Source organism: Triturus cristatus, chromosome 1_2 (assembly GCF_964204655.1).
Source record: "Triturus cristatus chromosome 1_2, aTriCri1.1, whole genome shotgun sequence".
NCBI lineage: Eukaryota > Metazoa > Chordata > Amphibia > Caudata > Salamandridae > Triturus > Triturus cristatus.
In genome coordinates, this window is record NC_140580.1 from 951,634,702 (window position 1) to 951,661,726 (window position 27,025).

The 27,025-nt window shown below is 43.9% G+C and overlaps 1 long non-coding RNA gene across 2 annotated transcripts in view; it reads right to left on the bottom strand.

The window, feature by feature from the left end:
* Nucleotides 1-27,025, bottom strand: part of LOC146868428 (uncharacterized) — a 317,137-nt gene that overhangs the window by 177,873 nt on the left and 112,239 nt on the right. For both annotated transcript variants that reach the window (XR_014966215.1, XR_014966214.1), the window contains exon 2: nt 9,505-9,532. This is a non-coding gene — a long non-coding RNA (uncharacterized LOC146868428). The remainder of the gene's footprint in view (nt 1-9,504; nt 9,533-27,025) is intronic.

The following is a 27,025-nucleotide window of genomic DNA, read 5'->3' on the forward strand; positions in this document are numbered from 1 at the left end:
CACTTTCTACCCTGGCTGGTACACAGTCAGCACAGCCTTTTGGTCATGCCAAGCTTTTTGGAGTTCTTGGCTGGCCTCAAGGTTTTTAGAAGCCTTCTTCATATACTCTGCCATCCTGGAGCGGAGACCAAGTACATAATCCACTATGTCAAGTTTGGGTTGTCTGAGAGGTCTCTCCCATCCTTCCCTTACTAAACATAGGGGTCCTCTTACAGGATGCCCAAACAAAAGCTCAAAAGGGCTGTAGCCAACCCCCTTTTGTGGGACCTCTCTGTAAGCAAACAGAAGGCAGGGTAAAAGGATGTCCCATCTTCGCCTAAGCTTGTCTGGTAAACCTTTTATCATCCCTTTTAGGGTCTTGTTGAATCTCTCCACAAGCCCATTGCACTGTGGGTGATAGGGTGTGGTGAACTTGTAGTTCACACCACACTCCTTCCACATTGCAGTCAAATATCCTGACATGAAGTTGGCACCTCTGTCAGAAATGGCCTCCTTTGGAAAGCCCACTCTGAAGAATACTCCAAGTAGGGCCCTTGCCACAACAGGAGCTGTTGTGGTCCTTAGGGGAATAGCTTCTGGATACCTGGTGGCATGGTCCACTATCACCAGTATGAATCTGTGCCCAGATGCTGTTTGTGGGTCCATTGGTCCTACAATATCTATGCCCACTCTCTCAAAGGGAACCCCCACCACAGGTAGTGGTATGAGGGGGGCCTTTGTGGTGCCACCTGATTTGCCACTGGCTTGGCAGGTGACACAGGAGCGACAAAACTCCTTGGTATCTTCTGACATATGAGGCCAGTGAAAGTGAGGGACAAGCCTGTCCCAAGTCTTGTTCTGGCCTAAGTGTCCTGCAAGGGGAATATCATGGGCCAAGGTAAGAAGGAAGCCTCTGAACTTCAGTGGTATGACCATCCTCCTGGATGCACCAGGCTTGGGGTCTCTAGCCTCTGAATACAGCAGCCCTTCATCCCAATACACTCTATGGGTACCTTGAGCATTCCCTGCAGCCTCAGCAGCAGCCTGCTGTCTGAGGGGTTCAAGAGAGGGGCAGTCTAATTGTGCCTGCCTCAGATCTGCCCTTGAAGGTCCCCCTGTCCCAAGAAACTTAACCTGATCAGGTTCAAGTTCTTCTAGGACAGTTCCTTCAGGGCTCTCAGAATCATCCTTCTGTGAGGGCTGATCCATTACCTGAGGCAGGGGGGAAGGCACAGCCTTTACCCTACTGCTCTTTCTCTTGGGTTGTGACTGGTCCATGGTTCCAGGATCCAGCACTTGTTCAGTGTTGCACTTTTTGGCCTGTGACCTGGTCACAGCAAGGACATGTGCATCTATCCCCAGCATTTCTGCATGGGTCCTATACTCCACTTCAGACCAAACTGAAGTTACAAGATCACTGCCCAGTAAACACTCCACTGGAAGGTCTGAACTAACAACAACTTTCTTGAGGCCAGTTACCCCTCCCCAGGAGAAGTTAACAATTGCCACACTATGGGAAGTAGTGGCATTGCTAGCGTTGGTCACTAGGTAATTCTCACCTAGCATGATCTGTCCAGGGTCCACAAAGGCAGGGGTCACCATGGTGACACTAGCCCCAGTGTCCCTGTAGGCCTGAGCCATTCTCTGGTTGATAAAAGGAGTCTGTCTGTACTTGCCCAGGTTACTGGGGCCTATAGTAGAGGACAAAGCTATGTCCCCATCACAGATCAGAACCTGAGTAGGTATCCTGACTAGGCCAGAATCCTCCTCAGTTCCCAGGGTTAACCCTACTACACCCTTTTGCTGGGAACCACCACTTACAGCTGAACTAGGGGGTACAGTTGCCTTAGGGGCAATGGTGGCTGGGGGCTTATCCTTTTTGGTGCACTCACTAAACCAATGTGAGTTTGACTTACAATAGTTGCACCATGGTTTCTTTTGGCCATCTTTCTTCTTATCCTTTTTGGGACCACCCTCCCCCTGAGCCTTTTGGGGGCCTGGTGAAGACTTCTGGTCTTTTTGTTTCTGATCATTACCCTTCTGGTCTGCCTTTTTCTGATCACCGCCCTGGTTCTGGTTTTTCTGCTTAACTCTAGTCCTGACCCATCTATCTGCCTTCTTTCCCAATTCTTGGGGAGAAGTCAGATCAGAATCAATCAGGTGTTGATGCAGTAGCTGGTTTTGACAGTTGTTAAGGATTTGTTCTCTCATGATCAAATTATACAATCCTGTATAGTCCTTAACCTTACTTCCCAATAGCCAGCCTTCCAAAGCCTTAGTGGCACAATCTACAAAGTCAGTCCCGTCCTGAGTCTGTGTCTTCTGGGTATCCCTGAACAACAACCTGTATTGTTCAGTGGTTAGGCCAAACCCATCAATCAGAGCACTCTTCAGGACAGTGTAATTGTCTGCATCCTCATCGCTAACTGTGAGGAGCTTGTCTCTACCTTTCTCAGAGAAGGAGAGCCACAAGATAGCTGACTTTGGGGTACCTGCTGTACTTTGCAAGCTCTCTCCAAAGCAGTTATCCATTTGTGGATGTCATCCCCACACTTGTAGGGAGGGACAATCTTGCTCAGGTTTCTATTATCATAGGTCCTGTCTCTATCCTTAGGGATATTGCTGCCACCAGTGGGTTCTAACCCACTTAACTTCTGCTCTCTAGCCAGAGCAAGCTTCTCCTTGGCAAGGGCAAGTTCTTCCCTCTCAATCCTTAGATTAGCTTCCCTCATTCTGGCTTCATGCTCTATTCTCTGGGGGGAAGTCATTCCTCTGTGAGAAGAGGCATTAGAGATGCTAGAGACATGGGAGTGGATGGATTCCCTTGAAGGGGATCTGTCTCTCCTGTTTCTCTGGTTAAGTCCACTTGGGGGTCTGAATGGGGGGCCCCATGCAGACTCCCATGTAAGCTTAAGTTAGCCTGGCTAAGTCTTCTTACTTTGACCTGGCTGTCTACCTCCTCATCTGAAGTCCCATCTGACTCATCTGTAGCGGGTAGACCCTCACCTGTACCTAGGGTACCAGCCTGGGAGGCCCTAAGAGCATCATACTCCTCTAGGATCTCTACTAGCTGAATGAGGGTAGGGTTTGCACCCTGTTTTAACTTTCTGGAGGTACAAAATTGTCTCCTCTCCTCAAAAGTTAGGGTATCATATCTAGAGGAGATCTTTCTAAGACCTACCCCTCCTGAGAGAGAATCTACTTGATCTCCTCCCAGAGACATGATCTAGTGAGGGTGTGGTGTGTGCACCTACCTACACTAGTTGTATCTACTAAACCTCTCTAGTAGTTGTAGTCAGGGTGTGCTAGGCCCTTCAACCTACAACAACTAAGTCCAGTAGGACTTAAGTATTTATAATCTATGTTATATGTACCTAAACAATATCTGTGTGATCTTTCAATTTGGTATCTCAAGATTACAATGGTATTACAACAGCAAGCTCAGATCCCAACCGCTGCTCACCAATGTGAGAAGTTGGCCTGATGTATGATGTCACTAGTTCTAGTGTACACCTTATATCAGTCCAAACAACCCTTATGGTGATTGGTTGTAAAGTCAACCTTATAGACCAGCTATCCTAGTGGTAGCATGGACAAGAGCAGTCTTAGGCTAAACTCTGAATGGCATGTGAAGCCAGCTGTGATACCATATATAATACCTTGAATACCAAATGAAAGGACACCACAACAGATATATATATAAAATAAAGTGTATTTATTCTAGTCAAACCCTCAGCACTCTTTATGAGATTCGAGGTAAGTACAACACAGTCTTATTCAAGCATACCTTAAGTCACACAGTTAAGTAATACAGTTAGGCCCTAGGGGCCACGCAAACCATATACGAAAGAAGTGGTATAAGGACCACTGTCACAGAAATAGAATAGGCCTAGGCCTAGGGAATCGCTGGGCTACACTACACTACCAACAGTTAGGAAGTGGGAGGCCCACGGGATTCAGGTGCAGAGTGGAAACACTCACGCGTAATGCGTATAATCGATAGAAATAGTACAGTTCTGAAATAAGCAGTTTTAGGACACTTCTGGTGTAGCTAGAAAGTCGAGACTCGGAAACTAGACCCTAGGATAGTCACTACCCTTGTGAGCACCAAAGTACCCAAGTTACCTAGCCCACGGGCTGCGGGTGCATAGGTGTGAACTTGCGTCGGGTTTCGTCGTGGACTCCTATGGATGCCTGAAGGAAAGATGCTGACAGGCAGTCAGTTAAGAGTGTCCGGTGGATCCCAAGGCCGGGATCAAGAAGGAAGGATACCTGCAAGCAAAAGGGACAGAGTCTGGGTCACTAGCCAGTGACCACGTGGAACCAGGAAGGAACCAGGCGATGTCGGGAGATTGCAGGTGAAGAAGTGAAGCTTGTCGCAGCAGCCACGGATACCAGGAGACGTCGAGGACGATCAGGACCAGGAGGCGAGCTGTCCCATGAAGGCTCGTGCTGTCGGCGGCGTCGAAGTCGAACTAGGACTCACCAAGCCTTGGCAAGCGGAACCCACGAAGAATGGAGGACTTGCTTCTGGTGCAGACCAGGAAGGTCTGGGGTGCTTCTCTTTTACAGAGGAGCAGGAGCCAGTCTGGAGGAGCCAAACCAGCAGTGGAAAATTGAAGGTGTGTCGTCGCAAAGGTTACTAGCCAACGGGCAAGCAACTGGACAGACGCGGCAAGCAGGGAAATGCAGAAGGGCCCCACGCAGGACTCGTGGAGTGTGGGAGGCTGATCTTCGGTGCAGATGGTGCTTGGGGTTGGGGCTTCTCAATCCCCGGTGCACAACGTCGAGGGCGCCTCAGAAGCTGCGCTGGAAGATACTCGCCACTTTTCCCAGGTAGCCGGTCCCACGTCTCTCGTCGCCTCCACGGATCTCAGCTCGGCTGTGGATGTGGATCAGGGTCGGAGAAGTCTGGAAGTCAAGGCTCTGGTCAGGCTCTGCAGTCGGTCCCTCGTAGAACTTCAGCAAAGCAAAGGGTAAGTCTCTTGATGGTGCCTGTTCGCACAGGGTGACCACTCCTTGGCCACAAGGGAGATTCTTCAGTCTTCTTCTTTCATCGAATGTCGAAGGTCCAGAGTTTCTGTTCAAGTTGCAGGTTCAGGATAATCTAATCTAATGGGGCCCAGCTACCACACTTATACTAATCTGGGGGGGTGGGTTGCCTGCTAGGTCACGCCTTATGGGTGGGACCTGGGAGGGGGGTGGTTACACCCCCTTCCCTTTGTCCAGTTTCGCGCCAGGACTGGGGCTGGAGTGCCCCAGCACCGGTTTGAACTGGACTATGCATGGGACACCTTGTGTGCCCCAGGCAGTGTCTAGTTTCTTTCATCCCTCCCTGCCCCAATACACTAAGGCCTGTCTGGGGTGGTGCTCGCACCTCCCAAGGCAGGACACCTATTGTCCAAGCCTCCCGTGCCGGGATCACTCCCAGCAGCAGGAGGTCAGACTTGTGTCGTGGCAGCAGCATCCATTTTGTGATGCTGGGGCTCTGGTTAACTTTAACCGGGTAAGTAGGTTTCAACATGTCTTCTCCCTCTAGAAGGGAGGGATAATATCCTCATCACCAGAAATGGGATGGGGGTATTATTCCAAAGTGTTAGACACCTTACACGACATGTTTTGATAAAGCCAAACCATAGTTACCATAACCGTTTAAGATTATAAGGCACTCTAAGAGTATATGGTAGGCTATATCATAGAACAGCTATAAGGACATGGTTCCGAAAGCTGCAGACAGGCTCAGCTCATGCTAGAGCACTATCTCACATGTTACCAAGCACTCTGCCTCCAGGATTGTTAAGGCCTGCCATAGGAGTGGCTGATAGGTACACATGTGTCTATATATAAGGTGGGTATAGGAATACTACACCTAAGCAAGGGGTGATTACATGACCTTGCCCCAGCTGAGTGATCAGCCAGTTGTGTCATAATGGAAGGCCAGGCCAGGGGTGGCATAATACATGCTGCAGCCCCTGGTGGGCCTAGGGTACACCTATGCCCTGGGTACCTAAGGTACACTGTACAGGGGCCAATAAGGTGATCCTATCCAATTGGGTTATGCACCTAAAGTACATAGTATTAATTTAGAGAGAGAACAGCAGGGCTGTGGGTCTGATTAGCAGGCCCACAGCCACATCTAAGTCGAAAAACAGTAAAGCAAAAGCAAAAAGTGGGGGTGAACATAGAAAGCAGACCCTACTCTCCTACACTGCAGATCATTACCGAGCTAGAGCACCCGGACCAATCTAGATTTATGCTGTGGCGAAGCACCACACTCAACCTGAGTATGCTACTTGAGGTGCTGAACAGGGAGAGACACGTTCTGCTAATAATGGTAGACCCCAAGTGCTCCCTGGTAAGATTAATGAACATACTCACTACATTTGCTCATTATTCGGGGTACATAATAAACTGGGTGAAATTGTTAATATATGTTCTACACTGGCAGCCTTACCTAGGGGCTGTGAGATCCAGATAGCCACTGAGGGCCCTATGTACTTGGAAATATTTGCTACTGTAGATCCTGCTCTCTTCTATAAGAAAACCCCTCTTCTACCACTAGATAGGCTAAAGAAAGACGTTCAGCATTGAAGATCCTTGCCATTGTCCCTTCTTGGGAGAGAGTCACTCTTTGAGATGATGAAATTGCCCTGCTTGTTGTATGCCCTCCATAGTGCACCTTACACCTTCTCACTGCAATACTTCAAAGCAATAAACTCTACACCACACACACTTTTAAGGAACGGAGGTCAACGAGAATCGCACTCAATAAGCTCACGAGGGGTTGGTACAATGGGGGCATTGCCCTACAAGATGTACAAAAGTACTACTGGGCAGCACAACTTGCCACGATTAATCAATGGATACCCATATCGGCCGATGAACCATCGATTCATATGGTTCGTCTGATGACGCGCCCCGGAGGGTACCTATCATCCCTGTACTCTTCTCTGTCACGGCCGCCTCTACAGGGCCCGATGGCTGTGACGATCAGCCTCTGGCTTACCACCAATGAGGTTTTGGGATGGAAGGGTAGATTGACATGCTCCACGCCATTGTGGGACTCTGTGGCTTTGGGCACTCTAGAATAGTGGCCGGGCTTTGACTAATGGGACCTCATAGGTCTGTCTAAAATAGAAGATCTATGAATGCAGGGAACAGTTATTTCCTTTGCCAATCTAGAAAGGGACTACAACCTAGCCAACACTGAAATATTCCGCTTCCTGCAGGTTAGACATGCGCTCCAATTGGCAATACCCAGGGGTGAGGAACTGCCTGACTCCTTTCCATTGGAAAATTGATTATTAGAAGATCAATTGGAACGTAAAGAGATTTCGCTCATTGTACCATAAAAGCATCAACAACATCCCCAATACTCTTCTCTGTCTGTGTGAGAAATGGGCTGTAGACTTGGGAGGTATGGAGGATGAAGAGTAGGCGGAAGCACTGGCCTGGCCAAGGGAAATAGCAATGAGGGTGGGATTCCAATTGGTACAACCTAAAATACTACATAAAACCTATTCGCTTGTACCACGCTAGTAAAAATGGGACGGGAGCTAAATGATTGATGCCGTAGAAACTGTGCCCAGACAGGTACCTTTTTCATATTATTTGGGGGTGTCCAGTCATACAGTGTTATTGGGAGGCAATCTTATCTGTATGAATGTTTTATCGGACATGACAGTCCCTCCTACTGCCAAATGGTGCGTACTTAACATCTGGGAGGATTCAGATATCAATCAAATGGGACGGACATGGATGACCTAGGCCTTGCAGTGGCTAAGCGCAATATAGCCCGATGCTGGGGAGCGAAAGAACCGCCAAGCCTGAGGGATTGGGAAAAAGATATGAACATGAGTATGATAGCCGAGAAAACAGTTTACAAGAATAGGAGTTGTCCAAAAAAGTGGACAAAATATGGGCCAAATTGAATGCCTACCTTGGAGGTGTGTGTGCCCCTTCCTACATTTGATAATGGGCCCAGGCCCCCTAGCTGATTGTGTTTTTTCCCCAACTTACTAGGCTTGGGTGGGTGGATCTAGAGTGGGTACACAAGCTAATTTGAGTACCATCTTACTATGTAACAGCGAAGCTATTGTGGTGTTTGTATGTTGTATTGAGCTGAATAAAGAGAACAACAAAAAAAATGATAGAAAATCATGTGCTCACAAAATAGGCTAATATAAAAGACCCTGAAAATGGTAAAGATTTTGAAAACGATCTGAGTAGCAAGTCAAAAAAGTTCCAATCTGACACTCCTACTTCAAGACACTGGCTCCCTGATGATCCTCCGATGACTGCCAAACCTGAACAACTTTGGGGTGCGATGAGACTCTGACTTCACTCTCCTTTTATACAATCTCGATCCCACATGGCAGCTGTATACAAAATCCCACTTCCTGTGAGATTCAGGTTTTTTTGTTTTCATCGTGGCGCTCACTGTCACACACACCAACTTTCCTGTGGACCTGAATACCCTCATATGCAAGTCCCTAATTATGGTAAGCACTTAACAAACACCATTTAGACCTGCTTTTACCTGTAACTCAACCATTATTAAGACCGCTATATTGTGTAATGAGAACACATGCGGAATGGCCTGGCCATACTCATTAAAAAACTCCTCCCATTAATAGTTAGTAGCATAAAAAAAAGATAAAGTCATTACTTAATTCTGATAGGTACCTAACATGGTCATCTAATAACTCTCGCTATGATATACCCCTCAAACAATTCCCAAGATGCACTCTTGAGAGACTTTAGGGATTTCTTTTAGTGAGTCGCAAAACTAGACTTTGTAATCGCTGGAGACTTTAACCTAGTGTGGGTTGCCCAGAAAGGCATGTCTTCTGGGGGCACAGGATATGAAAGGGCTTTCTCTAAGAAACTCAAATGCACTTTGAAATAGGATGGGCAATAGGAACATTTAAAGAGAACACCCAACAATTGACGAGAAATGTGTTTACTACTCACACATACAATGTTCACATTTGTGCATTGACTTCATCTTAGTGTGTAGTGTGGGCCTTCCCACAACTACTACTCCTGATATTGGGTCCATCTCTGAATCAGAGCAAGCACCAATCTCTATAGAACTACAGTTTGGAGGGAATAATGGGGGAAATACACAGAGAGTCCACCCATGTATCCTGAGAGATTTAACAAATAGCCTAATTCCTTACTCTCATTGAGGAGTTGTATTAATAAATTAAAGGGGATTAATTAAACATTAAATATAAACATTTACATTTTAAATAAATCAATCATTAAAGATATAAATAATATTACAAAATTCAAACTCTCACCCCCCGAAATGGAAAATCCATTTATTTACAGTCTAAAAGATATCAAAATATGCATTGTTTACAGTAAAGGATACAATCCAATAATAAAATATTTCTAGGGTTAACTGTATATAAATAAAGAAATATAAAATACAAATTCTTCCATGTATAATATCAATTAATAAAATAAGATACATTAATTGAATAGATATTTGAATAATCTTTTATTGAGAACACTTACCATCCTATACTCCTACAAACCCAGCAACCTGCACAAAAATTAATTAGAAATAGTTAATAAATAATTATTACAGCAATTTCAAATAGCGAAAAATTATTGCATACTTAATAATATTTTGATATTATTCATTTACATTTCAAAATACTTTCCACTCTGTTCGAAAACAAATGCAACAATCTATTACAAATCATTAAAATTACAAAAATGCATAATTTAAATACTTAAGGCACCAATAATTAATTTAAAGTGATGGATAAAATATAAATCAAAACATTAATATTTTAAAGCTCTTCCCTCCCATTTGCCCTACAAAGCCAACAACCCATAAAAAACATACATGGCATGTCAACCAATGAACAAACAAAAAAGCATATATTTTTCATTTAAGGTAAGCATTATATAACGTTTGATTGACAATTTCATACAAATGTAATAGATTTAATAAACATACAATTCTAACAAATTGAAAAAATACTTACACAAAGTAAAATTAAAGAAATACAACATATAAAACATTAAACAGACATTATATCAATATTAAAATAATGAATATAACAAATATCGGTATTTTTTGCAAAGTTTAAAAAATAATATTTTTAACTTCGATATTATGTTCCACGATGATCTGGACACTACGATATTTTAGAGACAATATTCTTGTTCAATGATATACAACTATCACAATTGCTGGGAAAGAGAGTTGTCTAAATCCTTTCACATAATTCTTTCACCCAAATAGCATGCACAGTTAGTAAAGGTTCCAAGAATCAGCAAATGAAATATTAAACACACAGTCATTACGAATGGCTTGGAAAATGGCTTGGATTTTCCCAAGAGTACTGGTAACTCTAGGTGTGGGGAAAATTCAGGCCATTACAAGTGGAATAGTGAGTGTCACTTCAGAAATTAGGAATTACTGGGGAAATTGGTAATTCTGGGCGCAGTTTATCCAGTATTCTTCCATTTCTTGTGGAATTTCACACAGGTATTTCGGCTACTTTCAGTGGCTGAAATCTATGTGAGAAAATAGATCTGCAGAAACACTGTGGATCTCATAATTTCTACTGAGCCAGACAATCGTAATCAGGGTAATAGAGGGCCCTGGTGTTTCATTACACCAGGAGGACCATGGAAACACCCAACCGGCATGTCAATTGGCTGCCTTTTTCTACATTGGTTCCACCACCAGACAAAGCCAAGAGGATGTCTGGATCATAAGAGCAGCAAGGAGTAAAGCATTCAAGATGCAGCACTCCAATGAACCTGTGAGCAAAACCTAGAGCTTTCAGGCAGGGTCAGGTGGTATATAAGGAAAGCACACCACTGATGCTGCCAGTTGATGAACACACACCGGAGCATGCAGTGTGGGTCAGGGGTGCTTGCCGTGCTGCTTCTGTTGCCTCATGCATGATGGCCATGTCAGGCAGCAATCCTGCTGCAAGCTAGTTGGGAGGCTCTGGTAGGCTTCTGGCAGAGGGCTACTGGCACGGCTGTGAATGGGATTGCCCAGGATTGGAGAGATTGTCTAGATGACGAGACCAGCAGAGCTTCCAAGATGAAGCGCCTAAACAGGCCATTGATCAAAACTCAGACTTCAAATGCCTAGAGTGAAGCCCATGATGGCATTTACAGTCAGCAGTGTGTGCACATAACCGCTTAGAGGGTGTGAATATTGTGTACAGGCCTTTATTTTGGTGGGTGTGATCATCGAAGTGAGGCAAAAATACCAGACTACGGACTAGAGTTGCACGTTAATGAACAATCCTCCAATTTGTACAGACAGAGTTAAATTCACTACTAGAGGATTCTGCTTCATGAAAACTTGCTGATGGAATAATACGGTAGAGGTGATTTCTCCAGTGGATTTCCAGTGAAGGAGCTTCATGGCTGCTCTTATGAATCGAAGTTCTGTGTCTATATACTGTAGTGTCTTGTGAACATGTATAGCAGGACCCTTCTGGTCCCTTATGGACCCCGTAGAAGGACATTACCGGTTGGGTGTGTCTGGGGGGGTGTGGTTAATAAAGTTTATGTCACAGTGCGTGCCTTTAATGGTTGCACTCTGAAGAATAAATACGTGCACTACAGAGCTATGTGTGTGGCGTGGTCATTTGCAATTTTGGGAGGACACTATAAATAGAACAGCCTGACTCCAGCTTTACAATTTTGTAGGTCCTCATTATGAGTGGCTCGACTAATTGCGGTGTGTTTGGTAACATGAGTCACCGAACATATCACAATTATGGGTTTTTTTGGGTAAATATTGCCCGGTCAAACCTTGTATCAACTGCAACATGCAGATTTTGGTGCACCAGATAAATTCTGACTCGGGAGAGTTGGATTTTATTTGGTGAGATTAGTAACACACCAACTGGGCTGCTCATAATGAGCGCCTTCGGGCCAGATTTAGATCTTGGGGGACGGGTGACTCTGTCACGAAGGTCCAATAAATCCCGTAGGATATAATGGGATATATATTTCGGCGGACAGGACATCTGTCACCGTTGTGACATGGTAGCCCATCCGCCAAGATCCTAATCAGGCCCTTAGTCTTTTAGCCGTTGCGCACTCAAGCCCAACGTGTTTGCGTGCATATGTTTGCTCATTTGGTGAAACAAATGAATGCCTGTATTGCATTCTGTCCAAAGCAATGCATTTAAATGAGGCTGAATACGTATTGTAAAGCTCTAGGTAATCCTGTCATTATTTGAAGGTGCGATAAGCAAATACTCTACGTGAACGGTAGGTAGAACCAGATGAGTAAGGTGGGTTTGATACTGATGCTCAGAGACTGTGGCCTGCAGGTCTGCATCTCTGAAAATAGCAATGACGTCAGAGCCGCAGTCACTGCCAGTTTTAGCCTGATAGGAAAATAACAGCTTCAGCCGCAGGACAAACACGCTCGCAAATGTCTTGCTTCTGGGAGTTTTAGATGCCTGCGCCTACCTGCAGCTTTTCGAATTTAATCTCCACCATTTCAAGTTAGGCTTCTCTTCTCAGCCCGACATGATTGCTCGTAGTCACGTTTACAATCGCACAGAAATGTCTATCGTGCTAGTACTGTTGTTGGCAAAATAATAAACAATAAAACATTTGATGACATTATATATACAGAAGTATCACAAGATGTTACCTTTTTATTGCTGCCATTGCATGATACAGAAAATACAACGGTAAATACACGTAGACAAAAATATGTAGCAAAGAAAACAATCACGCATCAGGAACCATTGTTTGTTAAATGAATGTCAATCAAGCCTCAAATGTGGCTATCCAGAGCATTATAACTATCATGAATTCCAATTACGGGCATATAAAAACCAAAGGATTTTTACCAGATCCTCAGTTTTGTGATTAATAACAAACCTAATTGCCACAGGTGTCCAACAGAATCCTGTCAAAATGTTGTTTTCTTTTTAACTAGGTCAGTGAATAAGTGGTACTAGTTTTACCAATCTGTAAAGAAGAAATCCTGAGTAGGTTGTAAGAATTTGTAGTGCTGACGACATGGGTCTATGGAATGGTTATTAAAATGTTATCCAACGCACAAAAGGTATTAGGAGGAATGCTTGCAGTTTGTCTAACCACTAACATTCGCTCATCCTTCTTTTGCTCACCATGCCACCTCAGATTGGACCCAGCCATATGCAACATCAGCCTTGACCCTGCTCCTCATGGGAACAGTTCAGCCCGAACTGCAAAGCCAGGGCCTCCCTGAACCAGAACACAAGCAACCTAGGACCAGTCTTCACCTTGATAAGGGCTCCTCAGCCAGCTTTAGTTTAGTTCCAGTGGTACAGTGAGCACAGGACTCACGTCTGGGCATACCCTTGCAACTTAGGCCAGGACATGAAACACACAAAAGGTGATGGGAGGAATGGTTCCAATGTGTCTAACCACTGGCAATCACTTTGGGTAGCATTTCAGCCACATTGTTCTTTTGCGCACCATGCCACCTTAGTTTGGACCCAGCCATATGCAAATCAGCCTTGATCTTGCTCCTCATGCGAACAGTACAACACGAGATGCCAGGTTAGGTCTTCATCGAAACGGGACACAGGCAACCTAGGACTGGTTTTGCCCCGATAAGGGATCATCAGCCAAGTACAGCTTAGTTCCAGGAGACAGTGAGCACAGGACCCATGCCTGCGCATACTCTTGCCACTTAGGGCAGGACATGAAACAAACAAAAGGTGATGGGAGGAATGGTTCCAATTTGTCTAACCACTGGCAATCACTTTGGGTAGCATTTCAGCCACATTGTTCTTTTGCACACCATGCCACCTCAGTTTGGACCCAGCCATATGCAACATCAGCCTCACCCTTCTCCTCATGGGAACAGTACAACACGAGATGCCAGGTTAGGTCTTCATCAAAACGGAACACAGGCAACCTAGGACTGGTTTTGCCCTGATAAGGGATCATCAGCCAAGTATAGCTTAGTTCCAGGAGACAGTGAGCACAGGACCTTTAGAGGTTACTTCCAAGTACCTGTGCCAGTTACAGCTTTAAAATATAATGCTGTGAATGTTTTCTTTTGAATTCCTTTTTTAGATATGGCAGAAGCATTTTTCCAATACCTAATAGTACTCACTATGCAGGTACATATGGTGAAAGGCATTACCTTTGTGCAAGGACACCATTTATTTTCTTTTGCCCTCCAGGAATAAAATATTTTTCGCCGTTGAGAAAGTCCTTCTCCCACACCCATACTGGTGTTCCCTTCCCCTCCCAGCTGTAAAGTAATTTACTCCTGCGCTTGATAGAAGTATATCTCTAACCTTTTCTGGGGTTCAGGAAAGGTCAGTAAGGAATCACCTTATGCTTACATTAAATACTTTGGAGAGGGTGTTGAAAGTACAGACCTGAGAAAGCAGGCTTGCCCATTTCATTGCCCTTTTTAAGTGGTGTGGCTAATCAGATGTGTACTCAATTGCCATGCTTTTCTGAGATTCTTGCTAAAAGGTCGGAGAAGGAATATTTCCACTCTCTGACAATCTTTCATAAGCACTACAGCTGAAATGTTGCTACAAGATTAGAGGACCCTGCAAGTTTGCATCTTGTAGGAGTAAGGGAGAAAAGTAGCAGTAAGCTACCGTGTACTCTAAGGGGCATATTTTCAAGGACTCATCGCCGATTTAGCAGCACTTTTCCGCCACAAAAGTGGCGATAGATGTATTGCCCTATTCACAAGCCTGCGCTAACAGCCGACATCGTCAGTTTACCTGCGATAGCTGCTGCTAAAAACATCGTCACGGCTGACATCAACAACTAATGTTAATCATATGCAGAGCAGGCATTCCCTTGCAAAAACTCACGATAACACCACTTCACAATATTCTCAACGACCAACCAGATCGGCGATGCGGTCCAAAAACAAGTGATAAGGCATGTTAGCAGCAGGGACTTAAGACCTGTTTTTTTCTGGTCTTAAGTAGGACAAACACCTGCAATATAAAGGGAGCCCAGCCCAGAGCCACATCTGAAGACCAACAGATGCCATGGAGCTACTAATCATGCAGCTTGGAGACCCAAGAGGGCCACAACACCCACCGCCACCACCCCCAGGACCACCACCCCCAGGACCACCCCCCCGGACTATTACCGAGGCAGCTCAGAACAAGACAGCGGACATTCCGAAAATGCACCAGCCTCAGAGACTTAATGAGAGAGGATGTCATTGCCCACTACAGGTTCAGAAGGACAACAATCATCTGCATCCTGACCCAAGTTGCCCACAAGCTGACGGTACCAACACAGCGGTCAACCAACATCCCCCGCCTGACGTGGGAATAGCAAGCCTGGCACTGCTTATCGCTGATATTTTTATCGCTGTTGAGCCCATTGCCACTTTTTTCACGTTCAGGTTTCCTTCTTTATCGGCATCCCGGTAATTGTAACGCAGACATTTGACGCATAATCGGTAAACTATCGGCGTTAGTTTCCCGCGATAGACGGCGTTATGTAAGATTGAGTTAACCTAGGTTGGCGATAATTATCGCCCGTTCATGAGAATATCCCCCTGTGTGTTCTGACCAAGAAGTAATTTTTTCTTTTCTGTGCAACAAAACAGGAGACGAACATGGACTGACCCGTCCTCGCTCCGTAAAGCACAATTTATAGGAAACGTGTATATGACTATACCCGTGTAGGGATTGGGTTATCCACATGGACTCGCTGCTGAAGAGATGACTTAAGGCTTAAAGATATATTAAGGTACCCAGTGAGACTTTATATGACTTGGCATACAATGATTGACTAATTCAGCTATGCTGTTAGATGTCTCGTTATAACTTAGGTAGGTCTGAAACTAACTGACTAAGGATGTATAATTAAATATGGTTGGGGCTTAGCTAATATTCTCCCTATTACTACCTGTAGATAAGTGATTCTCTGACAGGAATTTTCTGAATCCTAACACTCTTGCCTATATGAGCATCACTCAGTAAGGAAAGAGAGAGACACACACATGCCAGGTTTTATTTTCACCCACAAAATCCACTTCCACCTTCCCCTCATCTGGACATTAATCATTATAGACTTCAACAAACTGCAGGTGCAAGTATTCAGTACTGACAGTGCTAAATCCAGTATTGTCACCATATAAGCTCCCCAACTTTCCATGCTTCCTAAAAGTGCCTGTATTTCTATGCTTCCCCGGAAAATCGGGGGCGAGCTCTAGAAATATCTTTAAATATTTACGGAGAGAATGATAAACTATTCTAACCATAGTCCTCAAATATTTAGATTTAGAGAAAGTGTTTGTGTGTGAGGCTTGCCATACTTAGAAACGTAGAGAAAAAAACAAGTATGCCAGTGCGCATGCATTAAATGCCCTTGGATGCACACTAGAGTCTGTGGATAGTGACATGAGGCGAGCTTGAATATCCCTCTGCTCATGTTCACACCAGGTCTTTTGCCATCTGTGCCTGTTTGCCAGCAAACTGATACTCTTCAAGGCTCCAGGCTGGAGTCTTCTGACAGTCTGGGCTGTGTTAAAACGTCACCTTATCAAACTTCGTAAACATTGGAACTCCAACTCCCTACAGCCAACACCAATAGTCTCTTCCTTGCATGATTGAAGGGACCCGGAAGTCCTTGGAATAGCATATATTGCAACTATAAATTCATAGCAACCATGGGCTTTCTGTTGCCTTTAAAATAATGGTATACTAAGTTGGCTTCACCGAGATTTCTCCAGGATTTGAGACCCCAAACCCTCTAAGTATATTTAGAGCTATGAAACAGGCACAGTGATCAAGTTATTTCACTAACTAGCTCATCTGGTTTTAAAGGTACTGAATAAAGGGGAGAATGGAAGAAAGATACATGTAAGGAGATGGGGGGTTTGGCCAAGATGGTGGCAGTGTAAGCTGTGTTTTTGGCAGTCTATGCGTGAGCTGCTGCCATGACCTGCATCCTGCACCCTATGCCCTGTGACCCCTTCCCCCCCAAAATTGACAGCAGAGTCTATGGCGATAAGCTACAAGGACAGCAATCAGTGACAAGAGACAAAATGAGTGAGTTGAAGTGGCTAAAGAAGGTCTATGAGGCAGCAACCAGAGAGGGAGGCAAGTACCAGGCCTAGTGGTAAAGTGTAGAGAGAGAGAGTAGGGCTCATCACTGGATAGCCGAGACACACAAGAAGAGCAGTGACGGTCCCTGTCTCGGAAAATATGCAGTACCCAAAGCAGAAGGTCCTACACTGCAGAGGTGAGCAGAAAGTGAGTAACAGTATCCCACCATCTCTGGGCAATTCATACAACCCCTCTCAGAGCCTCTTGAATGAGACAAAGTGATTATAAAACAATAGCTGTGTTGAAAGATGTCCATCGCCAAAGAGAGAAAAACGCTGTCTTTTTCAGCTGGGCAACATGAGAAAAAAGAAAACCCCATAAGTAGCCCAGGCAAATGGACTGACAAACTGCACACGAAGCACACAAGTGTGACACAAAGGAAGTCACAAGAGTTTCTGGAAGAATGCACTCTGCGAAGACCTAAGGAGAAATCTGAGAGACATGGTATGGAGAGTGTTGGAGGAATCAGTGGACAATTGCTTCAGCAAACAAGAGTTGTTTGAGGCAGGACGTATTGTTTCCAATGGAACAAAACATTAAGCTCCAGAAAGAATTGGAAGAGCTTGAAAATCGGTAAGTAGAGATGATATACAAAAGCACAGCAGACAAATGGGAATAAGGCCCAAAGAAACTATGCCCCTGCCTTGTTAAAGCAATCTCAGGGTCAGGAACGGGTCTGTATATAGAAATGAACAGAGCACACAGAATGGCTAGGCCAGAACCACCAAGCCAACACTCACCAGACAGTATCGCAAAAATGCATCACTATGCACTGAATGAAAAAATAATGAAGGCCTTTAGACTACAAAAAGAATTTCCGTTTGAATGGTGACAATATTGAGGTAAACGATATCGTTTGACAAAAATACCATGTAAAAAGTATTATTTACCAAAATATTGTGTTCCTATACTTATAATGATAAGGGGAAAAACAGTGGAAATAAAATACAGTTTAACACTAATATTGTCCAAAAACACACACAAATATCAGTTTTTAATATATATGCGGTATATATTAGTAGTAAATCTTAAATATTATAGTATATAACATTAATATAAATTACATAAATCCCACTAATACTTAATACTATATATAAATATATACTTATATAAACACACATACACATATTTGTATTTGTGTATATACATCTTCACACAAAAAAAAAAGGTTATAGTGATGTTATAGTTAGCTCAGGTAAATATACCTGTGGAATTTCTATGGTTTTGTTCGTGTGAAATCTGAACCTAACTATAATGTCCCCGTAGCCTTTGTTTGTTTCAGTGAATTTATAAAGATTTTAAATTATATTTCCCAACTATAATGTTCCTGTGACCTTTTTTTTAGTGTATTTCAAAGTTTTAAAAAAAATTTGTATTTCCTAATTGTAATCTGCAACCGTCGAGAGTGGGTTTGTGAGTGGCTGTATAGGTTGGTGGGTAGGTGTGTGAATGGGTGTATGGGTCTGTGAGTGGGTCTGTGGGTAGCTGCGTGGGTGTGTGAGTGGGTTTGTGAGTAGCTGTGTGGGTGTGTGAGTGGGTTTGTAAGTGGCTGTATGAGTCTGTGAGTGTGTGTGTGAGTGGCTGTATGGGTGTGTGAGTGGTTTTGTGGGTGTTTACATGGCTGTATGGGTCTGTGAGTGGTTATGTGGGTGTGTGAATGGATGTAAGGGCCTGTGAGTGGGTGTGCGAGTGGTTTTGTGAGTGTGTGAGTGACTGTATGGATGTGAGCATGCTTGTTTAGGTCTGTGAGTGTATGTGGGAGGGGCAGAATGGGTGTTTGAGTGGGTGTCTGTGTAGGTGTGTCAGTAACTGTAAGTAACTGGGCCAGAACAGAACCTCACCTGACCCTTTATCCACAGTTTTGTGCAAAATGTCTACCCACTGGAGTACTTGCTACAGGGTAATTAGTGAGTACTAACTCGTTGTGTAAATGTCTAGTGCATATTTTACACTACAGCTGCGTAAAGGACTAGAAGGAAATGTCTCCAGTGACCTTCTGTGTGTTTAATTTAAGCAATGTGCGTTTTCTTCCAGAAATCTTCACCTATAGAGAAGATCAAGAGACTACAAAAAGGTGAATCTCCACCAAACAAAGGTACTTCCTCTTAACTACATAAAGTAAGTGCTTCTTTGCTTGGTGGAGATGTCCTCATATTCTTCGATTTCACGGACACGTCACCAAAATCAGCGGTAAATGTGCTGGGGGGGCCCTTTTGGTAAGCTGTCCATCATCCTGGCAAAAGGCGGAAAGACCTTAGCATACTACTAAGGTGGATGGGGCGGCGTCAAACGGGCAGAGCTTCCAGGTAATTTTGCAGATTTGCACACTCGTAGTAATTTAAAGGGAGAGTCATGAGCTCTGCTCTCACCAGGCAAGGAAAAAAATGAACCCCGTTTGTCACAGTAACTACAGATTGTGCTCCGACAAATCAATGATGCATTGACCTCCACCAAGGATTTCAGATTATTTTACAATGTGGAATTGCTGAGAAAACACACTTGCTTTGCCTTTGTGAAGCCCAGGAAGTTAAGTTAAATCCTACTTTAAAAAAGGGGAGATTGGCCTTGCGCACCTCCTCCCCGGGTCGATTTAGGCCATCACACATGCAAGTAGCAGCCAAAAATGATGCTCCATGCATTTTAAGCATTTTTTTCATCTGTTTTCCTGCCTGCTGAAAACAATCAAAAAGTCTCCTCCCAGCGAGCAGGAGCAGCTTTCCTGCTCCTGGGCGCTGGAGGTGGACTTACTGTTCGCTCTCACTTTGCAGGCACTGTCAAAGCGCCCACCAAATGAAAACAAAGAACATTGTCCCAGGGGTGTGCACCTTGGACATAGGGAGTCCTGGGGGGTGGCGGTCACCAGGGATAATTAATGGCTCCAGGAGGAGGGCCATGCAATTTCCTCCTTTGTTCTTCAAGGGCCTTCCCGGGGGAGGTGGTAGTCCCCGGGAAGGGGGGCTGCCCCTCCTCTTTCAAATTTTTGCAAAGCCCCAGGGAGGTGGTGGTCCCTGAGGCCATAAAGTGCCCTGGAGAGGGGACAATGCAGCCCCCTTCCCTTAATTCTAATGTTATTTGTCTTGCCCCAGGGGGGTGGCGGTCCCCGTGCTCATAACGGGCTCTAGTGGAGAGTCCATGTGGCCCCCTTCCTTAATTGTAATTTTGTTGGCCTCGCTCCAGGGAAGTAGCGGTCCCTGGGGTCTTGTGCGCCCCTCTCCCCAAAATACATGTTAATATATACCCCTGGGACCTGACCCACCTAGGCATTCAACAAGAAACAAGCACGGGAGACCGCACATGTTTTTTTTTATCCACTTTTCTAATAATTCACAAATCCACTGCTAAATCCTGGCAAAACTGAAAACAGAAATCCTTTTGCCACTGGCGGGGTCACCACCAGGCCAATGGGGTCATGGTATTTTTACCCTGCCACCTTCTCTATATTATTAGTCCGAGTTCCTAAATGGCTGTCAACACTTCTTGATGAAGTGTTGCCAGCCAATCAGATCTCGGCATGTTCTGTTGGATTTGTGAATGCTCTGCGCCTCTAGATGTACAAATTTGGTTTTCCTCTTTATATCTCAAAAACTACTAAATGGATTTACACCAAATCACAAAAGCACTCTTTCTAGACCAAGATCTAGCTTTTTGCCAAATTTGGTGTAATTCCGTTCAACAGTTAGGACTGTAGTCATCTCTAAAATCCTTATGAGAAATTGCATGGGAAAAATTTGCTTTGGGACTCCCCTTTTTTTCAGCCATCGCTTCATGAATCACCCAAAACTTTCAAGACAGCAGCTGAAGTGAGTGCAGATTCGTCAAATAGCGCTAAAGTTATTATCAAAACAAAAAATGCTTTTCCTATGGAAACAGGTCCTAACTATAACTAATTACTTGCGACCACCAGTAGGTATCAAAAATATATATTTTACATTATATTTAAATTAGTTTTGTTAATTTTTTAAAAATGTAATACTATGAAATCATATGTATGTATATATATATATATTTGTTACTGGGATTGCAAATACATAGCACAGTAGTCAACTTAAGTCAGATAGATCTCACAGTGGAAGAGACTTCCTGCTTAAGCCTGGGACTCTCCAACTGCCATGCCAATGATTCCAACTATCCGCAAAGCAGAAGAGATCTCTGCAAATATGTAATAAAATTAAAGTTGACTAAAATACATGAAAGAGTAATAACATACAACTAGCAAATATATGTACCATCTGGGAAAATGGAAATATCAACCTTACAGTGTCGTATCTGGATATGCTGGAAGACCTATGATCCTTAGAGGAAGAAAGTAACTCCACACAAAGTACACCAGAAAAGATAGGTACATGGAACATGGAGTGGAACAGCCTCACCACCAAAACTGAAGGGGATGACACACTTTAAATTGAGGTCCAAATATATTCCACAAACAATAAAAGATAACTTAGACATTTTTTCAGAGACTGTGATAAAAGACCTACGGTCACTATATCATATCAAGGAATAATAGAAAAAGTCTTCCTTGGAGAGACAAAACCTTGATTACCACCGTTAAAAGGATTACAAAATGTGCAGATGTTGAGTAAAAACTTCAGATAAAAGAGGGAACATAGTTTTATGGGGTAAAGAACTATAAAGAATGGAAGCCCTACAACAACTGAATAATCCGCAGTGTTACAAGCACATTACGATGGATGAATATGTCCACGCCACGAAGCAGTTTGCAGAGAAATTAAATATTGGAGCGAGCAAGAACTGCTCAGTTGGGATGAATATAGCATCTTAAAACAAGATCACACCATGATTCCTGTGTTCTGTATGATTCCCAAGTGCATAAAGATCTTCAGAGACCCCCTGGTAGACCTATTATTGCAGCTCAAAATAGTATATTTGAAAATTTATCTAGGTATATAGAGTACTTTTTAAATCCTATTGTGACTACCTTGATATCCTGAATAAAATACTCTGCTGACCTTTTAAGACATAGATATGATGTGAAATGCTTTTGATGACAGTGGACGTCTCCACACTGTATACCAGCATCAGACACCAGGATGGTCTAAGGGCAACCCAACATTTATTGTTTTAGGATGAGACCAATCGCCTTTTCATGACATAATCAAATGCTTATAGAAATGATGCAGTGGTGTCTGACAAAAAACATCTTTTTGTTTAACAATGAATTATTCCAACAAGAACAGGGAGCGGCCATGGGCACCTGCTTCACCCCCTGTTATGCTAATTCGCATATGGGCTGGTGGGAGGAGCAGGTGCTTGGAGGCCTGACCATGGAACATTGGGCCGCAAAAGCCATAATGTGGCTTAGGTTTATATATGATGTCTTCGTGCTGTGACAGGGCAAAGAGGGTAAACTGTTTATAAAGGACCTCAATGTAAATACCCTGAATTTGAAATTTACAGGAAAAACAAGCACCATGCCAATAGAATTACTAGACATCCTAGTCTGGGTTGGAAAATAGAGATTAGAGGCAACCATATTCAGAAAACCAACAGCAGGGAACACCATTTTACATGCACATAGATCGCATCCTCCTCCACTGATCAAAAGCATTACCTTCGGTGAATTTTATCAGAACAAAAAAGCGTGTAGTACAGTGGAGGAATATGATAAGATTGAGGGAGAAATGAGAAATTGTTTTATACAGAGAGAATATCCTAGTGCAATCCTGGTAGCAGCATCTAAAAAAGCTAGAGCTCTTAAGAGGGAAACTGTCCTCTTTGAACCCTCTAATACAGCGAAGAAAAAAATATCCACAAAAAAAGGCCTACACAGGTTCATAACCACATATAATTCAGAACATATAAAAGTTTGAGAAATTTTGAATAAACTCTGGTACCTAATGAAGCAGCACCAGCTTTAGGCAAAATGGTCACTAACGGACAACAAGTTACCTACAAGAAATCCAAATCTTTAAAGGACTACCTAGTCAAAAGTGATTTCTCTTCCTATATTACCAATAGAACTTGGCTTACACCCAGAGGCTTTAAAAAGTGTTCCACATGCACAGCTTGTAAGAATGGTGAAAATATAACAACGATAACTACGCCATTTCTAAAATGCATAAAAATCAAGGGTAGTTTAACCTGTTTTGTCAAATGCCCATGCGAAAAAACTATATGTTGGGAGTACAGCTTTACCTGTACATAAGAGAATTTTACAACATATATGTGATATTATCAGCAATGATTGTAGTTATCCAATAGCAAGACATTTTGAAAGATTTTATCAGAGCAAGTCATTACACTTGAAATACAGCTGCATTGCTCAAACCCCTAAAAAGAAAAGAGGGGGGGATAGAGAGAAGGAACTTCAAAAGTTAGAAACCTTCTACATCTTGGAACTGGATAGCATGGAACCAAACAGTTTTAATATTGATGAAGAGCTCTATAAATGCCTATACTAATTGAAATCCTTTAAGCCTTCATTCCTCTTTAAAAGATCATGTTGTATGAATAATATTTATTTAATTTTGGTTTTAGCTAGCACCAAGACACTTTATACACAGGAAAATAAGTAACAAGTCTCACTTCAATGTTTTTTTCAAAAAATCAAATACATTTTCCTATTGAAGTGGGAACTATAAGTGAGATGAGTAGCATAAATTGTATATAGCACCTGGCACTTTAATATATGGGCATTGGCCTCAGCACTTCATCTCTTGAAATGTAATGGCTGATGAAATACATAATGAAATTAATTCTAGGAGTTTTTATGGTTTACGTAGGGTTAAACTCCGGTGTAATTTGAAGAAAATTAAAATTTTATTGAATTATTTCAAACATTGATGCTTTTTTCTTTAAACTTTATTAGTTTTTTGTTCAAAACATACATGAGGCTCAGTTTCTTCAAAATGGAAATTACAGTAACACATGGTGATCAAAGAACATACAGCACAATTCAAAAGGTCAGCAGACAGGTTATATCCAGTGACATCACGTTATCTGTCCACACCACCCACCGCCCCATTTCCAACACCCCAGGTTTGGACCCACTTGCAATGAAATCATGGAGATACCAAACGAATGCTCCCCTCACTACATCAGCCTGCAACACTCATGACATTTTGTAAGGACTAGGCCCAACCCGAGCAACTATTCATCAGAACTGTTCTCTTTCAACTCTTGGTTCACAACTTCGGTTGATGTAGTACCCCTATCTCTGGTTGCTAGGTATGTTTTGTACAACGCCCAGCAAGTTCTTAGGTCTACTACATGGTGGGAGAAGGTCACTGAAATTCTCCGTTTGGATACTACAGTACAGCATGTCACTCGACCACTGAGCTATCGTAGAGATCGGACCTCGCGACCAACACATCGCCACCCCGCACTTAGTTAGCAGCAAGCACATGTCAACCAACCTATGAGCCCCCTTAGGTATCGGTTTAGAGTAGCTCAACAGGGCCAGTGCAGGCTCCGGGGTGAGTGCCGTCTCAGCCACTTGTCCCAACTCCTTAAAGACTAAATCCCAAAATGTGGATATCCCCGGACAAATCCAGGCCAAGTGGAAAAAATCGGCCAGCTGTTCACTGCAGCGCTCACAATTCGCCCCATCTCTTAGGCCGTATCTACTCAATCTCTCTGGAGTTTAGTAGACCCTATTTAGATATTTAAAGTGGCTCAGTCTGTGTCTACCATTTAAAGAGATGCGCTTCGTGCTGTCGCAGCAGTATGTCCACATAGTGTTGTCTATGTCCCTGCCCAAATCTCTCTGCCAAGCCAAACGGGCTTTAGTGTAGTGATTTTCCCTATAGGTCATGGTCAGTTTGTATATTTTAGACACTATCCGGGTCGGCGAATCAGTTTTTATGACATAGGATAAGGCGGACAGCTCTGGTGGTTCCAACAAGTCGCCACCCAAGACATGCAACAATGCTTGCCGTGTTCTGTGGAATTTGAATTTAGTAAGGAGGGTGACTGCGAAATCTCTGGCCCCCAGGGCCTCCCAGCTCTTTGCTGCGCCTTCTTCAAACAAGTTCCCTATGGTCCACACCCCTATTGAGTTAAGCGCTCGCGTAACCCCCTTATCTCTGCACGGGGGCAGGCAGCTACACCAATCCAGCGGTGTGAGTGGGGAATACAGATGGCACCCACCTGCAGCTTCAGGATGTGGCGCCAAGTATGTTTTGTCACATTCACTGAGTCCAATATCCCCGTCCTATGATCCGCAGGTGTAAACATCAGAGCAGGAAATGGGAGAGGGACGACCACAACTTTCTCTATATGTAAGTGGGGGGTGTCCGGTGAGCCATGCATCCAGTGGTAAGCATGCACACTTTGTGCTGCCCTGTAATATAAGTCCAAATCGGGCTCGCCCAGCCCCCACATGTGGTACAGTAATGTAAGTACTTGCCATCTAACCTGCGCCTGCTTGCCGGCGCAAGCCAACTTAACCATCAATGCTGTGAGCTAACAGAAAAAGGAGCTAGGGAAAACCAAAGGAATGTTAGAAAAATTGAACAAAAAACGGGGCAGTATCACCATTTTCATAATGGAAACTCTGCCCAGCAGGAACAATGGTAGTCGGATCCAGCTTTCCACCTCATCTTCTAGTTTGCTAATTGCCACCCCATAATTTTCCCTGAATACTACCTCAGAGTCCATGTGGACTTTGATACCTAGGTATGTCACTGATTTTGTTGACTACTGCACCGGGTAGTCAGGTTCAAATGGGGTCATGGCCGGTGTAAGGGGAAATATGATAGAGTTCGGCCAGTTAACTCGGAGTCCAGACACCGCTCCGAATCGCACCACTTCTCGCAAGACAGGGGAGAGGTTACGATCAGGGTCTTGACATATAGGAGCGTATCGTCCGCGTAGGTGGATACGATCAGCTTGTAACCCGGCAATCGTATACCCTTATATCTGTGGTATTCGCGGAGCGCACAGGCTAAAGGTTCGGCCACCAATGCATACAATATCGGAGACAGAGGACAACCCTGCCACGTGCGTCTAGTAATGTATATAGTATCTGTCACTAGGTTACCAATTTTGATTTTAGCTGTGGGTGCACTATACAATACCCCTATCACCTGTAGAAAGACAGTCCCAAGCCCATCCTCGTCAGTACTTGTCGCATAAAGGGGTATTCAACAGAGTCAAAGGCTTTCTCCATGTCGAGAAATACAGCCACCGCCTGAATCTGCGGCCTAGTGTGCTGCATCGCACAGAACACTGTTCTCAAATTGTAAGTTAGGTTTCTGCTTGGAACAAAACCCGCTTGCTCCGGAGCGACCAGTAGCGGAATCAAAGGGACTAACCGGATTGCTAGAATCTTTGCGAAAATGTATGTATCAACATTAATTAACGAGCGTGGACGATAGGAAGCGCACTCTTCCGGGGGCTTGCCCGGCTTCAAGATAGCAACAATAATTGCCTCTCTCATCGAGGTCGGCATAACGCCTGTCACGCACATCTCGTCAAAGAGTGTAGCTAAATGCGGCACCAGTAAGTCCATGAACGCCTGGTAAAAAGTTACTGTTAGGCCATCCACTCCTAGCGCGCTACCCGATTTCATGCTCGATAATGCAGTGATAATTTCTTCTCTCTCCAAAGCCGCATAAGATATTCACGATGTGTGTTTGTTTACCATGGTAGCTTTATTTGTGTTAAGTAGTCCAAGATTTCCGCCTCAGTGCCTCTGCTGCGAGTAGAGTAGAGCTCTGAATAATATTGCCGAAACCTGCCTGCAATGGCAGCTTCCTCAGTTAGTATGTCTCCCTCGGCTGCCTTGACCTCTGCGACTACTGTTTTTTCCCGCTGTTTGTTGAGAAGTTGGGCCAGTACCGCACCCAGCCGTTTGCCCTCACCGTATGAGCGAACGGTGGCGTATTTACCGAGGTGCTTTATTTCGGCATCAGCTGCATCATGATATTCTCCTAACTGTGTTTTGAACTCCTGCACAACATCTTTGTCAGCCCTAAGCTCCA